A 16,345-nucleotide genomic window follows, 5' to 3' on the forward strand; every position below is an offset into this window, starting at 1 on the left:
CGGGCATCGATCCCCGGGGTGGGGTCTTCTCTCTGTGCCGCTGAGGTCATTATTTTTATTAATTTTTTTCCCCATTAATCTGAAACAAAATGGGTGGCAGAGCCGTAAGCTTGCAGATGGGATGGAGAAATGCAGGTTAATTCTCCCCTGGTCCTGAAGGGGTGGCCTCGCTCTTCCCTGATCCCGTTCTCGTGATGTGCTTTAAAGCTTTTATTTTTCCCCATTTAAAATTATTTATTTGCCTTTTTTTCCCCTCATTTTTCAGTGCACATCGAAGCAGTAAATATTTCGGTTTTCTGGTTTTAACTTGCAAGCCCCATTCGATATCCTGTGTGGTTTTCTTTTGTTTTAAGGTACATTTTGGGTAGAAAGAAGTGATGTTCGGGAAAAATGCCCGAACAAAGCTGCTTGTAAGCCTATTAGGTTTCCTAGAATAAGTACTAACCACCATCATATATTCCCGTTATTAGTGGTTTTTGCCTTTTTTCCGTAAAAGCTGGGAATGAGGCAGAGGCTTTACAGCTTTATTCCCATCCCTTCATTTTGGAGCCGTCGCTGTCATTTTGAAGGCAGGGAAGAGCAGCCCTTGAGGCACTTTGGGGCTCTCCTGGCCAGGTGAGTGCGGGCTGGGCTGACCCCAAAGGCAGCAGCAGACGGTGGAAGATTCTGGCAGGGGAGGGAAATCCCCCAAGGTGTTTAAAACAAGGTAAAGACCTGGCCTGTTAATTTTTTCTGCCTTGTCATTTCCCACATGCAGCTGACTCTTGGTGTGAGTTCAGTCACAGGTAAGTACGAGGCTCCCTGTTGCTGATGAGCTTTAATTTTCAATAAAAACACCAAGTTCTCCGTATTCACAGGGAGCTTAATATGTCTGTATGTCCTCACCGCAGTGTAGTGCTGCCAGGCTTAAGCAGGCTTTAAATTACCCAGTTTCATCTTAAATAAAGAGCTGGTTTGGGTAGTGTTATTCCTGGCAGGTGGAGTTTGATGCAGGCTGTAAAACGAAGTGGAGAAGCAGAACAAATCCTGGAATGATGGGCTGCACCGTGCCTGAGCCAGGCTTAACTGCACACCTTGCTCTTCAGTTGATTTCAGTGTAGATAAAGGATTATTGCAACAAGTAGCTCAGGTTAGCAAACTGGAAAATAATCCTGAGATATGTGGAACAATTGGATTAGTTGATGAGCTCTTGCACCCCTACTCCTGGCTCCCAAGCATGATCCAGATAGCCTGAAATTAGAGCAGTGTTAACATGGAGATGCACTGAAACAAATTCAACCTTGGGCTAGCAAGGAGGTTAAACAAGCCCTGAGATTTTTATCATGGATTTAAACAAGCCTATGGCTTAGTCAAGATGCGAAGAAGACTTGAAAGCGCCCTGGGGACAAGAGGAGGTCGCGCTGGGGTTCTCAGGGATGGGTTGTGCTCCCACTGTGGCTTTACAGGCCGAGCTCCAATGGTTGAAGAGCATCCCAGAGTTGTCACTGGCTGTAAGCCCTGCCCTGAGCTGGGCTTAGCTTTGCTGAGCTCTCTGGAAGCACACGGCTCTCAGCAGATGGAAGCAGCAGGATGGGAATCACGCTCTCAGAGCACGGGCCTGTTGCTTTTTCAGCATTTTCAGCTTGAAAACAAATGGGAAGGAAAAGCAGCTCCTCAAACAGTGGGAGGATTTGGGCTGCGGGCTGATGGGTGTTTCCTGGGGTGACAGCAGCTCCTGTCCCTCGCCCCCTGGCGCTGGGACCCCCGGGGATGGCAGCTCCGTCAGGGGTTAGCCCACAAAACCTTGTGTTTCTGTGGCAGCCAGATCTGATCGGGGCATTTCTGTGCTCTTTGCCCTCCCCGAGCCCAGGCAGACCTGAGTGTACCTCCATAAATCCGTATGATGTGGTGTGTGGGTGTATGTAAACCTTGCTGATACGAGAATTCTGTCTCATGAGGTCGTCTAACAGTCGAATTCCAGTGGAGAAATACAAATAATTTCTTTGTTGCTATTACTTGGTTGGAGATGTCTTCGGGCAGTGCTTGAGGTTTGGATTTTTCCACTGAAAACGTTGACTGTGGATTTACCCCACATTTGTTAAGAGCCTGTAAAAAATTCTGCATTTGTATGCAGTTCCTATTTCAAGTGTTTTTTAAATTAAACCGAGTTTTTTATCTTTGATTCTGTCAGTATGTTTGGGGATTTATTTCTTCCTGGTGTAGCCAACTTCCTCTGCATGGTGGAGTGTCCAGGGGAGCTGTGGCTTTGTTGTGTTGTGGAAGTTGATTGGAGACCATTGAAAGGAAAATGGGTGAAATTCCAGGCGTTGTCGGTATGGATTCCTCCAGAATTGGCTGCTAAGCTGCTCTCGTGACTGGTCTGAACAGCAGCGATTAAACCTCTCCTGATCCTGAGGGCAGGGGAATGCAGCTGGGTGCTGTTCCCACCACGAACTGGTGTCAGTAGGAAGGTGATAGAATCCTGGAATGGTTTGGGTGGGAAGGGACCTCAAAGCCCATCCAGTGCCACCCCTGCCATGGCAGGGACACCTCCCACTGTCCCAGCTGCTCCCAGCCCCAGTGCCCAGCCTGGCCTTGGGCGCTGCCAGGGATCAGGGGCAGCCACAGCTGTGCCAGGGCCTGCCCACCCTGCAGGGAAGGATTTCTTCCTGAGAAGATCTCATTCTGCTGTAGCTGCTCCTGTCAACGTCTCTGTGTGAACCACGTAAGAAATCTCAAGCCCCAGAAGTTTCTGTAGGGCCATTTCTTCAATAGATTTATTTTGCTTTCAAACACTTCTTCATGTGTTTATCCTTACAGGAGAAAATGCAGATGGCTGTACACTACTCTTCTACTTACACTACTCTTCTACTTCCATTGGAGCTGATGGTTTATGTGTTGCTAGAAAATCTATTTATATCAAGTGTTATTTATGAGGCCTCAGTGGTCATGACATGGCCTGACATCATGGGGGTTATTTTACTTAAAAGCTGCAGGAAGACAATATTGACAGGATGAGTAAGAGACAAGCATCCTGATGTAGTGAAGGCAGGAGTAAAAGAAATCATTATAAATGAAAGTTCTTGCTGTGTTCTCCAGCCTTCCCGGGGGTGAAGTGTGTTCAGGCACTGCCAGCTTCATGGGGTGCACTAAATATTTCTGTCAGTACTTGGGAACACATTTGCTTTATGGACAGATGTTTTTAGTTGTTATGAGCTGTCTCAGGACAGGATTTCTTTGATGGCAGGAAAGAAATCTGATGACATTTGGCTGTTTTCAGGTTGTGGGAAGGAAATGTTTGCTGTCTGAATGTTTTTCTATTGGAGATGAAGCTACATGGGGATTTCTTGCCATGGCAATTTGGCCCGGAAAGGAGCAGAGCTACTTCCTTGGAAAGGCAGTTGGGGTGTTGAGACATCGCTGGCACTTGGTGGGGAAAGAGAGGAGGAAGGAGGACTGGACTTGTAGCTCAGAAGTCTCCTTTTGTAATTTCATGAATTCAGTTCTTCCACTCACGTTAATGTGTGGCATGGGGAACGCCGCGTGCCCGGGGATGGCCGCGGCTCCCGGGCTTTGCGGAGGGACCAGGAGCCCCGCGTGTGTTTTGTGGTCCCCAGCCTTGTCATCAGCCCCGTCTGCAGTGAGTCACCCTCGCCTGGGAGCTGTGACTCTTCCCTTGGCTCTGCCGGAGCTCCCGGGATGGTTTTTTGGGAAGGATGAATTGGCCACCAGGCTGTGCCCAAAGCACCAGGTTGGGTTCTCCCTGCTGGGTGCTGGGAGTGCATTGAAATGCTCCGTGTTCCCATTCCAGAGCTCCGTTTGATTGTGTGCTGAGGAATGGCTGGGCTCGAGGTAACTGTAAAACTAGTATTTTAATGAGTTTATAATTAGAAATTCAATTATCTCAATCTCCCCATGTCTCAGTTCTCAGGCCAGAAGATGCAAGTGCTGGTTAAGGAGGGGACGGGGGCAGGGAATATACTTAACATCCAAGTATCTGCCCTTTACTTATTTAATTTTAATATTACTTTTAAACAGCAGCTTCAAGAGAGAATAAAATTTTTCCTTTTTCGCTGAAAGGGAATTTCCAGAGTTCCTTCTCAACACATTCAGGCAAGCAGAATATTTTATTCTTCCCTCAAAACTTACTTTACTAAGCAGTAATAAATCGATGTGTGTTTTTAAGAGTGTCCCAGGCATCTTGGGGGCATGGCATTGGCATGGCTGGATTTTAGCTGCCTGTTTTGGAGGCTGATACATCTCTGTCCTCTGAACCAGGAATGTTTTGATCTTGGACTTGCGTCAGCAAAGTGCCTGAGAAAACAAGCTTTGTCTGATTGTTGTATTTTTAGGAGCAGAGGAGTCCAGTTGTTGTGGTGGAGGAGCAGAGTTGTCCCACAGTACCTGGGAGTGTCTGAGCTTTCCAAGCTCTGTGTGCTCTGAAAACAACTGACCTGCTTTCTGCGGGTTTGGGTTAAACCAGCCTGTGCCCTTCCTGATAAAAGGGACTGTTTGAATTTGTCACCCGCTTGATGCTCACTTCAGAGTAAAACTGCTTGAAGAATGGGTCTCAAATGAGTACCATGGTGAAAGAGGGATTGACTCACCATTTTTTGTTTTGACTGTTTGGAAATGTGAGTCACCCAACTGATTTTGAATTTGATTTTGAATGATCCCATGTCCCCCAGTTTATTGTCTGAATTTATATTTCAATCAAACTGTTGCAGGGCTCATGCCATTCCAGCAGTTGGCTGAAGCATTTTGGGAATGCAGGGTGGTGGGAAAGTAAGTGAAAAGCAGTTTCAGGGGGGCTCATGCACTGACATTCATGGGCATTAACCTCGGGTGTGAGCTCGGAGCAGTTTGGGCTCTCAGTGGAGCGACACATTTTAATTGGCTTTACTCCTGTTTTGCATGGCCGTGAAATGGCAGCCCAGGGCATTAATGTCGATTTTAGTGGTTTGCTGGCTGTTACCCACTTGTGAGATTGTAAAAGTTAACACAACAAAGTGCAGCTTTAATAGGAAAGTGCCTTAAACACTAAAGCACTCGGCTGTGTTTATGTGCTGGGGTGGTTAATGTGAATTTATCCCAGGCTCCCAGCCCTTTGCAAGTCCTGTGGATCTGCTGCTAGCATTGGCAAGGAAATGTTGGAAATCTTTGACCACCAAGCCCAGCTTTGTTGAGCACCCTTTTCTAGCCCAGAAGCCACCATCTGGAGGGTTTCCTATTTTTTTGACCTTACTGCTGTTATCACTTACCTGGAGTGTCTTGAATTTCATCCTGAAGCTCAGCTCAGGTGCTGCTGTGTTGTGCTTTTAAAGGGAATTGTGTGTAAATGTTCTTAGCAGCATTGAAGGTCATGGAGAGGATCTCATAAAACAGGCACGTGACTCCCTGTCATGACTTTCACTTTTTATTTAGGGGGTTGGAGGGGAAATAAAGTGCTGCACTGCAAAGTTAGCAACCTTTGCTTTTGTGTGCTGATTGAAATGAGCTCAGAGTCTCAGAGCTGATAGCACTCAGTGGACTCTGCTGTGGGAAGGTTTGAATTTTTATGGAGTCTTTGAATCCATGTGACAGGAAAAAACTAATTTTGCTCTGTTTATTACTTGTCCTTTGTGTGGAAAATCCTGTATCCAGACCCTGACCATACCCAAGCAAGGAAACACATCCTTGTTTTTGCAAGCTCTAAAGCACCAGCTCTTCACAGGTTACAGCAGCTTTTTTTCCCTTCTCTTTTTCATTTTTTTTTTGTGCAGAATTGTTTCTGAAAGGTAATGCTGATGCAAGCAGCATTTGCTTGATGATATTTTAACAGATTGGAGTTTTTGATAAAAGCTGGCAGATCACAGTTTCCTGATGAGCATTTTGTTGTATTAAGACCAAACCTAAAGAGTAATTTGGATTGAGACTGACAAGAAAGAAATTGGAGCTGCAGGTCCCTGTTCATAGGCTGCTCAGAGTGCAGGAAATAATTGCTGTGTTCTCATACTGCTCTGTCCTTTCATCTCTGGGAACAATAACAATTACCAGTAATTTGCTGGTATTGGATGTATTTGCATGGGTGCCATTTAATTTTGCGTGTGGAATTTTGGGAGGTTCTGCTGAGCAGAGTCATTATTACCAATATAATTTCACAGGGCTCTGGTCTGGTTTATTCAGCCTGTTGGACACTTGTTATTTGTAATTATTTCACCTCACTGATACATGCTTTTAAAGCTTAAAAAAAAATATGGATGAGAGAGAGGATTTTGGGGTTTTTTAATACCCAAGTCTTGGGGGTTTGTTGTAGTCCTGTCAGATGTTTTCCTTGTCCATCTGTCCTGTTGGCAAATACCAGGAAAGGCAAAGGATGGAAGGCTGGGCTGCTTTGGAGTCATGATCCTCCTCATAAAAACACTCTCTGAAAACCCCTCCTGCAGCAGGGGAAGAGCTGCTGGTCCTGTAAACATCCCCTGCTAATGAGCTGCTCTGCTTTGGAGGGGATCAAACACAGCTAATGCTTTTCATGGAGATGCCTAATCAGCCACAATAGAACCAAGCAAAGCTGTCAATTAAACCTTCTATTCAGTTTCTCAGTATAAATGAGCCTGAACCCACAGCACTGTCTGAGCTCCCCTCCCTGGCTGTTGGGGTTTGGTAAAGATTTTGTCATCAGCATTAGCCCCATTTTGGAGCTCACTTAGGTACACTCCATCTGCATTGGTCTTTTCTTCTGATTATTCAAAGGGCAAAATGTGTGCTCAAGTGCTGTTCCTTCAAATAGCAGCAGCTAAGAAGTCTTGCATTTATCTGAAGCCAATTAAGTAAGAATAATTGAGATTATTTTGTTAAAAGCAGTGCTGAAACACATCTGCGAAAGAGCCCTGAAGATGAAGCAGCCATTAAGGCAGAATATTAAACCCACAGTATATTGGTTAAAAAAGGATTGGTTTACTGGCAGAAATCACAAAGAGGTTTACTGAAGGTAAATATAGGTTTCTTTTACTAGATTTTGCAGAAGTACTTTTTCTAAAAAGTCTTCCCAAAACCAAGAAGTTTTCCTTCAATAACCTATAGTTGGTATAAATATTACTGTAAGTGTGAACTCTGAAGATACTGTAATTTGTGCTTTTCCTGAGCAGCCAGTTGGGTGTTAAACCGACTGTTCCATTTGTGTCCTTTCACTTGGAGAAGCCTCTTAACCTTCTTTACCAATTCTGTTGCTCTTGGGGATACTTAATGCATTAATTTCTATTTAATGCATTTTTAATTACCTGCTTTCACAGGGAGGGAAGTCTTCAAAGCCACTGCTTTGGGGGTGACATCCCCCATCTCTGCCTGGTGACTTGGTGTGTGACACAGGGGTGAGGTGGCAGCTGGGCTCCAGCAAGTCCTGTCCCCTTGGACTGTCCCCATGGATTCAGAGTGTGGAGGGACCAATAAATGCACATTTCTGAGGAGGCCAATGCTGGTGGCTGGGCAGGAGCTGCTGTCACTGAGCCTGCCTGAAACAGCAGCAGGGGAGTCACCCAGTGAACACTGAAACACTGCCAGGCTTGTTGTGAAATTAATAAATTAGTAATTGGTTGGCTTAACATGTGGGAATCAAACCCAGGGCTGCTTACAGTTGTTTGGTGTGTGGGCAGGGAGTAAGGAGTGCTGGTTTGGCTTAAATATCATTTATGGCAATAATGATTTAATTTTTCCCCAGTGGCTGTGGGAAACCAAGCTGTGCTTGGTACCAAAGCTCCTGGGGCAAAAAGCTGGGCACCAGTTCTTGGTGGGAATATCAGCATTTATTGTTGCTAATAGAGTCAATGAGGGCATCTGTTCTTGCTCTGTGACACAAGAGATGCTGTGCCTGTGCCCTGCCTTGTGCCAGCTCCAGCAGGAAGCTTCTCCTGCTGCTTTGGCTCTGGCTCCAGGTCAGGACCCCAAACCCCAGAATGGGGTCAGGGCAGCCGTGCTGGGATTGCACTCCTGCAGTCCTGGAGCCAGAGGATCCTGTCCTGGAGCACAGCAGAGAGTCCTGAACATGCAGAGCCACACTCAGCCTTGGGAGCCTTGGAACCTTTCCTCTGGAAGTGGTGTAAATTCACTGATTATTCCCAGGAAAGATTTTGAAGTAATCTCAAAGGAGCGAAAGGTCACTGGGCAAGAAGGGCATAACTCTCCCAACTGGATAATTAAAAAGAAAATTAAAAAGTGTGCTAAGTTGAGATTGACTTGTGGCCATGCTTTGAAGATTAAAAGGGCTTTTTTCATTTGGGATGCAGGAGGCTGAGATTGGTGGGAGGAGAAGTTGTGGCTGCTGGAGCAGTTGGGCTGTGAATTACTGAGCTGTGAACGAGATCCCAGGATCACTGACCAAAACTATGGATAGCTGCTCTCTCCCCCCTCCAGTTTTTAAAGCAAAAGTCTTGCACTGGAGTTTTCAACCTGGCTGCTCCCTGTGTAATGCAGGGTGATTTTTAGGCATCTAAGCAAATGTCATATTGAATAAAAAACTATAAACAAATTATTTGGCTCAGAAGTGTTTTGCCTTTAGAAAATTAAAGTAACAGTAGCTCTGGCTAAAGGGTGGGACTTTCCATGTGCTTTGCACAGCCTGCTGGATCTTCCTGTACAGGAGTTTAGCCCACCCTCTTGAAACTGTTAGTCACAAAAATAAGGAGAGAAAGCTAAAACATAAGTGTGCAAGCCAGCTGGTAACTGGTGTGTCCAATTTGGCCGTGCTTTCCTGGGCACGGAATGGGCTGGGACGGGAGAGACCTCAAATCCCTGCGTGGGCAGGGACATTCCCACTGTCCCGGGCTGCTCCAACCCTGGCCTTGGGCACTGCCAGGGGTGGGGATGCCGGGAATACATGAAGGTAATGATGTGTTAAGGGTAATCTGGGAATACATGAAGGTAATGAGGTGTTAAGGGTAATCTGGGAATACATAGAGGTAATGACTCGTTAAGGTTCTGCTACCTCTGCCCTGCTTTGTTGCCCAGGCTTTGCTTCTGTCTTTTCTTTGATTATTTACAGGAATACCTGGAGCTCCAGAAAAGGAGTCTGACTTAGTTTAGGAGCAGGGTGAATACAATAACAGGTCCCAAAAAGCACATTCCTTCTCTGGGAATTTTGGAAGTGTTTTGATCTTTGGCTTCACTATTCTTTTGTTGTTCTTTCTTGACAATGATTCCTTATTTCTTGCCCAGAAGTCAGCCACATGTGTTCTTAAAGGCACTTCCATCTTGTAATTACCTTTTTACACAGAACTCTGTAAAAATCTGCTTTGATGAACACCTCAGATCCTGGGTTCTTCTTACAAGTGTTTAAAAATACACCGTTGGAGGCAAAGTTCTAATACCTTAATAATGCAGGCTGTAGATGAGTTAGGGATTTAAGAACAGAATTTTGGCCACAAAGCATTTCATTGTCCAGTTGGAAATGTGGGATTCATTGGCCATGGATTGCCCCAAGGTGTCCTCCCTCTGGGAGAAAGGGGTTTGTGGGTTCAGCCAGGTAAAAGGAGGACACCCTGAGGAGCAGGAGCCAGGACTGGGCATTGCTCCCTGAATTACCTGGGAAGCTTTCAGAGCAGTTCCAGTAATTCTTGGTGTCGATTTGAGTCAGCACTGGGGAAGGGCAGTAGGTGTTTTCATATTACAGCAGATCTTCTGGTAAGTGCTTTTTCAAGGAATTCATAATTCAGTGAATTTATAAACATCACTCTGAGATCAAACTTAATAGCTGAGGCTTTCTGCTGTTCCCAGTTGTGGGTGGAAGTGGATCTATTTATTGTTCTGGTGTGTGATGCTATTTTCTGTGTTTGCTGTATTATGTTAAGTGTGTTCTGGAGGATGTTCATGGGAGGCTGCTGATTAAATAAGCTGATGTAAAAGATCACGTATTTGCTGTGGCTTTGGGAGGAAGAATTCTTAATTTAGGAGATGGCTACAAAAATGTAGTGAGGGGGTTTATTGAGCTGTCAGAAACGAGGCCTCCTCCACCTCACCCTCTGGCTGAAACAGGATGTTCCTGCAGGAAAGCTGTGCCTCTCTCTAAGCACTCCTGGCACTGACTGCATCCCTCTTCCTTTTGGGCTTTTTTCTTGCTCTTTCTGAGGGTTCAGGGGAGGGATTTTGTTACCAGGTGTTTGCAGCACCTGCGTTGCATTATTGTCATTTTGGTGATGGGACATAACCATTGTGTGCCACCCTTGTGCAGGAGGAATAGGGGACTTCAGAGAAGGATTTTATCCTGCCCGAGTGCTGCAGAGAATAAATCCTCAGAATAAATATTTCAGCTCGGAACATCGTCAGGAGTTTACTCATGTGTGTCCAAGAACAAACAGAATTTGGCTGGAGCTCTCAGAAGTGTTGGTTCATCCTCAGACTGAGCACTTGAGTGTCTGAGAAGAAGGCAGAAAATTGGATTTTCTCGTAATAATCAAAGTGAACTCCTCCTAGGAGTAACATTTCCAAGCAGTAGAAATGCTTCCACCAGTTTGCATTTCAGACATTAGGCAGGTAATAAAATTGATGAGTAGCTGTGTCAGACCATCATAACCAATTTCCCCAGGCTGAAGCAGAGCAAGACAAGTCCTCTGCTCTGATTCCCCTCCCACAGTAAGTGCAGCTACACACAGCTCTCAGCTCTTTATTCCCACCTGGCTTCCAAACCAGTTTGGAACATAAAGCTGCATGTGCAGTATCCCAGTGCTTGAGAGATTGGAGTTACATTTTGAATTGGCATTCTCCTGGAGTGTGGCAGTGATTCCAGTTCCTGCTCACTGCAGGGAATTGTAACCCAACAAGCCATGCTTGGATCTGCCCTGACATCAGCCTTGGATTGAAGTGGAGGTACCCAGATTAGCAGGTGGTTTATTTGGATTTAGTGTAAATGCAGCGTAATCAGAAATAAATTGTTCGAATGATGAAATCATTGAAATCATTATGAAATTCTCCACTCACTGGTGGTGAGTTTTGGAACGCTTAGTTTTAATTGCAAGGTAAATAGACAAGTCTTTGATTGCATACTTTAGAATTTTAATTGCACTGAACTCAATTATACTTTGAACTGAGATATTCAGGGCAAAAAGTATTTTGAGTCCCTGGCATTGTTTAATCCAACTATTTAAAAATACCCGTTGGATTGAACAGTAGTTGGATATTGGAGTAAAAAAACCAAATGGTCTACTTCTCTCAAAACCTAAAGTTTTCCTCTTGCCATTGATCACTCAGTCTATAGCTGCCTGTGAGTGCATCAGACACCTTGGATCTAAAAAAATTTCCAGCACGTTCCTTAGAAATGTTACAGACAAGTGATCTTCAGCCAGTCTGGGTACAGCAATTGGTATTTTATGGTCTTAAGGTTTGGTGATGTTTGTGTTACGGGCTCCAAGATTTCTTTACGTTGAAATTAAGATATTTCTGTTTATGCAAACATTTGGAATTAGAAGGAAGGAGGAAAGGATCTAATAATTGGAAAAAGAGTATACGGAGGGGGAAACTTTTCAGCATCTCCTTGCAGCAGGGATTAAAGGCTGGAACATCCTGTGGGTTTGTGTGCACACACTGCACAAAGGAATCGCTGGAGATCCTTGGATCCTTCTGTGGGTCTGAGCGAGGGATGGATGAGGAGCTTTGCACGGGACAGGCTCCAGCTCTCAGTTAACCCTGCCCTGCCCTGCTCAGGCTCCAGCTCTCAGTTAACCCTGCCCTGCTCAGGCTCCAGCTCTCAGTTAACCCTGCCCTGCCCGGCTCAGGCTCCAGCTCTCAGTTAACCCTGCCCTGCCCGGCTCAGGCTCCAGCTCTCAGTTAACCCTGCCCTGCCCGGCTCAGGTTCCAGCTCTCAGTTAACCCTGCCCTGCCCGGCTCAGGCTCCAGCTCTCAGTTAACCCTGCCCTGCCCGGCTCAGGCTCCAGCTCTCAGTTAACCCTGCCCGGCTCAGGCTCCAGCTCTCAGTTAACCCTGCCCTGCCCGGCTCAGGCTCCTTGGTGCAGGACCGAGCACACGGGACCGAGCCCGGGGCAGCGGGCGGTGATTCCAACTTGGGCGAGGCCGCCGGGGCTCCCGGAGCTGGGGGGGCTGGATGGACTCTAGGGAACTGGATGGAGCCTGGGGCTGGACAGCACTGGCAGCCTGTCCCTGCCTGCACACATTGGGGTGCAAAAAGGGCATTTCAGGTACAGTGAGCTCATCCTTGTGCCCTTGAGCTCCGCACTCTTGGCCCGCTCTCAGCTGGGTGCAGGGGGTGGAGTTGGTGCTGGTAAATCGGGGCAGAAGCTGCTCCCTGGGTGCTGCTTTTGGTGGCCTGTTCTGGTTACGGCCTCAGTATCAGTTGTAGGCTGATGGTGTCTCATTAATCCTTTGAGAAGGGAATTGGGGGATAGCGATGGGGATGAGTACCTCAGTGGCAGCTTGAGGGGCTGTGGTGTGACAAATTACAAAGTGATGTTCAGGAGTGTAAGGGCAGCCTTAGGCAGTGCTGTGCTCCCACAGGAACGGAGTGGGGCAAGGAGGAGATCCATGGGAAGCAATTCTAGAATCCTAGAATTGTTTCGATTGGAAAAGGCCTTTAAGATGAAGTCCAACCATTAAGCCAGCACTGCCATGTCCATCAGTAAACCACGCCCTGAATGCCACATCTCCATGGCTTTTATACACCTCCAGGGACAGGGCAGCCTGTTCCAGTGCTTGGCAACCTTTTATTTATTTCTTGTTGGTTTTATTGTTGTTTCAAGTCTTTCACTTCTTCTCCTGCCTCCCTTTCCATCTCACTTTGCCCTGTGCCCATCATTACTCAGCGTTTTCCATTGGGGAAGTGGATGAGCCCAGCACGAGTCCTGGTGTGTTTCGGTTCCCAGTGAGGTTGTGGATCACTGACCCTTACCTTAGGGAAGAGCTCTGAGACCTGGGACCTCTCGCAGATGTGTCCAGTTACTGATAAAAACATGTCTGTGCAAGTTGCACAAGGGAGGCTCATGGAAAAACACTCGGAGCAAAGCCCCATCCTGCCTCCAGCTGTTGCAGCCAGGCATGTAAATATTTGTGCCAGTTGTGTTTGGAGGCTCTGGCTGGGTGTTCTCCCCATGAAACTCTCTGGAGTTTCTGGCCAAGCTGAAGCTCCCGGGCCCGCCTGCTTTGCGTAAGCCCAGAGGAGGTGTGGAGTAAGGGAGGAGTAACCCGGGAGTAGGCAGAGTGTCCAGGGCTGGTCCTGCCCCACCTTGTGTAACCGCGGGCTGGGATTGGGCACGGAGCAGTTACACAATGGGGAAGTATAAAAAGAGGGGAAATGCGCTGCTGGGGATGCGTGTGTGCCTGCATCCTCCGGGCTGCTGCTGCTGGACTGCAGGAGCTGCCTCCCAGAGCTTCGTGCAGGTTTGCCTTGGGATTCACAGCCCGGTGGGGATGGTTGCAGAAATTCAACTGATTTGGTGTCTGCTGTATGAAATAAGAAACTTAAAAACTTGTGTTTGCAGGTGTTAATAACTAACTTGATATATCTTAAAAGATTTGAGGATTTAATTTCTCATCGTCACTGTAAAAAGAGATACTTACTATTTCAAAAGTATGTGCTCTTTTCTGTTTATCCATAAACTTTGCTTTCCTTTTAATCTTTAAAATGGGAGAAATTCATATGATATTTATGTAGTAAAAAGGATTTTAAGAAATCTTGAGCGGAAAAGTACAGCATCTTGGTTAGTTTCTGAGAGTTTATTAATTCCACATCCTAATCAGTTGTGCTAAATGGAAGTGTTTATTTCCAGACAAGCCTAATAGATAACTCAGTGTAAAAGTCAAGTGTGGGATCAGTTGCTGGGTTTGTATTGATTACTGGGCTCAAGCTGTTCCCTTTCCAGAGGAGCCACGGGAATGCCTCAGCCTTTGGGAAGGAGCTTCACATCCAGAGCTGAAAATTGGCACATTACCTTGATTTACTTAATAAATGGAATTTTTCCTAGATGAGTCTCTAACTCCACCTTTGTTTTAATGTGATTAAAGTCTTGGAAAGAAGGGAGCTTTCATCAAAGTGCCAAGTCCAAGTACAAAGCAGGCTGAGAAAGAAGCCAGTGTGAGCTCAGGTTGCTTTGAGGGCCGTGGAGGAGCTTAACGAGCTGTGTATTAATATCCATAATAACGGGGAGGTATTGGAATGCCCAAATTATTAATTCTCCCCAGGGAGACTGTAAGGGCTCATAGCATTCTAAATCAAATTGCTGTGTGCCATGCACTGTGCAAGGTGCTGAGCTCCTGTGAAGGAGCACTGAGACAGGAGTTAATCTTTATTTTCCCTGAGTCTGGAGAGCTCTGCAGGTGTGGGTTCCCAGCAGGAGCTGTGCTGCTCTCTGTGCAGACAACCAGCTGCAAATTGCCATCTCCCCCCTTCTGCTTGCACTTCTTTGGAATTTCATTATCCCGTGTCCATTTCTCATCCCTGTCCACTGGTGGGGTCCCAAGGGAGGGTGGCAAACGCACTGCACAGAATTTGGGCAAAACTGCTGCCTTTTGGAGCAAGAAAATGGGAGTAATGGGGTGAAAGATGAGTAGGAACTGCTTGGCCAGCAGTGTTTTGATCAAACACCTTTCAGGGTGACTGGTGCTGGAAACACTCGGGTCTCAGCTATTCTGGTTTAGAATCACAGCCTAACTAAGCTCTCAGTTAATAACTTGACTAACCAAACTTGTAGTTTTTGAAGGCTGTGAGATCCTTTGTTAAACATCTCATTCAGCTGGATTTAAGTCCCCTTCTCAAGGAGCTCATTCACACAGGAGGTTAATGAGATTGAGCTAATGTGCTTTAAATACACGGAAGGTTTGAGCTCGGCATAACTTTCCTGCTTAGCTTTGTGTAGACTTGCCCTAATAACATTGGTCAGTTATTAAAGCACCGTTCTGGATGGCAGTCAAAATACCAACTACTTAAAAATTCATGAGTGCCTCCGAAGAAAGAAAATGTCTGTGCTTTGAAGAGCTACTTTGAAGCAAAGAGAGAAGCTTCAACACTTTTTAAAACCTAAATTGAGTTTTGTAAAACTCAAATGTTAGGAAGTTTGGGTGTTCTGCAGCATTTTATTTGTCTCTGCTGCAGGTGAAGACGAACTGGGTGGTGTTAGGTGAAATGTGGAGTCTGCTTTTCTTCAGTTGTGGTTCAGTGGAGGAGGGAAATCTCTGGAGTGTTTAGGATGTGGTGGCATTTCAGTGCAGCTTCAGCTGATGGGAAGGAACTCGAGAGGCCCCTGCTAAAGACAAGTCACGAGTTCCTGGGACCAAAGAGGCTGCTCCAAACAGCCCCAGAAACAACTCTGACACCGAAGCAGGAGGATGGTTTGTACTGCAGCAAGAGAAAATTAAGTGTGGGTTCTGGGCACCTTCTTCGCACCTGTGAGGTGGTGAAAATGCCCTGGAAGGGAGAAGAAACGCCTTTGGGGCACTCCCTGTTTGTGTGGACAGTGGGTGGGACCTCCCAGGTGCCGTATCCAGGCACAGATCTGGGTTTAACAGCGTGAAGCAATTCGACTTGTGGTTGTGGTTCTGCAGACACGACTGGGATTGCATCGTTTAGTATGTATTGGGCTTTTAAAACCTCGGTGATGAGATATTTGTGGATTTTTTTTAACTGGGGGGAGAACATTTTTCTGAGGAAAACATCCAGCAACCTCTGGACACCTGAGTAGCAAAGTTGGCGCTCTTTTGGTGGCTTGTAATTTGGTCCTTGATATTTGAAAATCTCTGTAATGTGCTGTTTCATTTCTAACAGGTTCTCAGAAACAAGTAACTCGAATATTTTTATTTGAGCTGTGAAATAGGTGTGGATAGCTGTGCAGGCAGCAGAGGGAAAAGGGGAACTGTGTTCTAAGGTTTTTGTGGTATTAAAAATAGCAGAAAAGTGAGAACACTGATAAATCCAGTGCCTGGAGCTGATGCACAGCAGGCAAGGTCTGGCTAATAACAAAAATATGAGATTTGGGGTTTTAATACCTTAATGGCACGAAATCAATAGAGAAGTTTTGTGAGGGTGTAGCTAGAGCCAGTGGTGATCTGAAAAAAGCTGCAATTCCATAATTAACTGGGAATTGCCTTGCTTTTGTGTGGAATGGTGTGTCTGGCCAGGCACAGCCCTGCTCTGGAAGCAGACTTTGATTGGAGTCCTTGATTCTTCATGCTGGAGCACTCCTGTGTCCCTGAGCAGTTTGGTGAAGGGCTCTGGGCAAGGAATTCCTTTCACAACTTCCCTGATCTCTTGGCATCCATCCTGTCTGTGCCTTCTGCAGCTCCCTGGCTGCCCCAGTGCCAATCCCAGCCTGTCCCTTCTCCTGTCCCCTGGCTGGAGCCCTGGCTGGCCCATGGCAGCTCTGCTCCTCAGGGCTGCTTTGCTTTCTCTGTGACT

The 16,345-nt window shown here is 46.3% G+C and overlaps 1 protein-coding gene across 2 annotated transcripts in view; it reads left to right on the forward strand.

The window, feature by feature from the left end:
* The window catches only part of SLC23A2 (solute carrier family 23 member 2), a 52,394-nt gene that overhangs the window by 756 nt on the left and 35,293 nt on the right, over positions 1–16,345 (forward strand). The window contains exon 1 of one of the 2 annotated variants that reach the window (XM_056508560.1): positions 13,184–13,335. The exons of the other annotated variant lie outside the window; for it this stretch is intronic. The gene's annotated coding sequence lies outside the window, so the exon portion shown is untranslated. Of the gene's footprint in view, positions 1–13,183; positions 13,336–16,345 lie in introns of those variants that run through there. 2 annotated transcript variants of the gene reach the window in all.

The sequence above is a fragment of the Oenanthe melanoleuca genome, chromosome 22 (genome assembly GCF_029582105.1).
Source record: "Oenanthe melanoleuca isolate GR-GAL-2019-014 chromosome 22, OMel1.0, whole genome shotgun sequence".
Lineage (NCBI taxonomy): Eukaryota > Metazoa > Chordata > Aves > Passeriformes > Muscicapidae > Oenanthe > Oenanthe melanoleuca.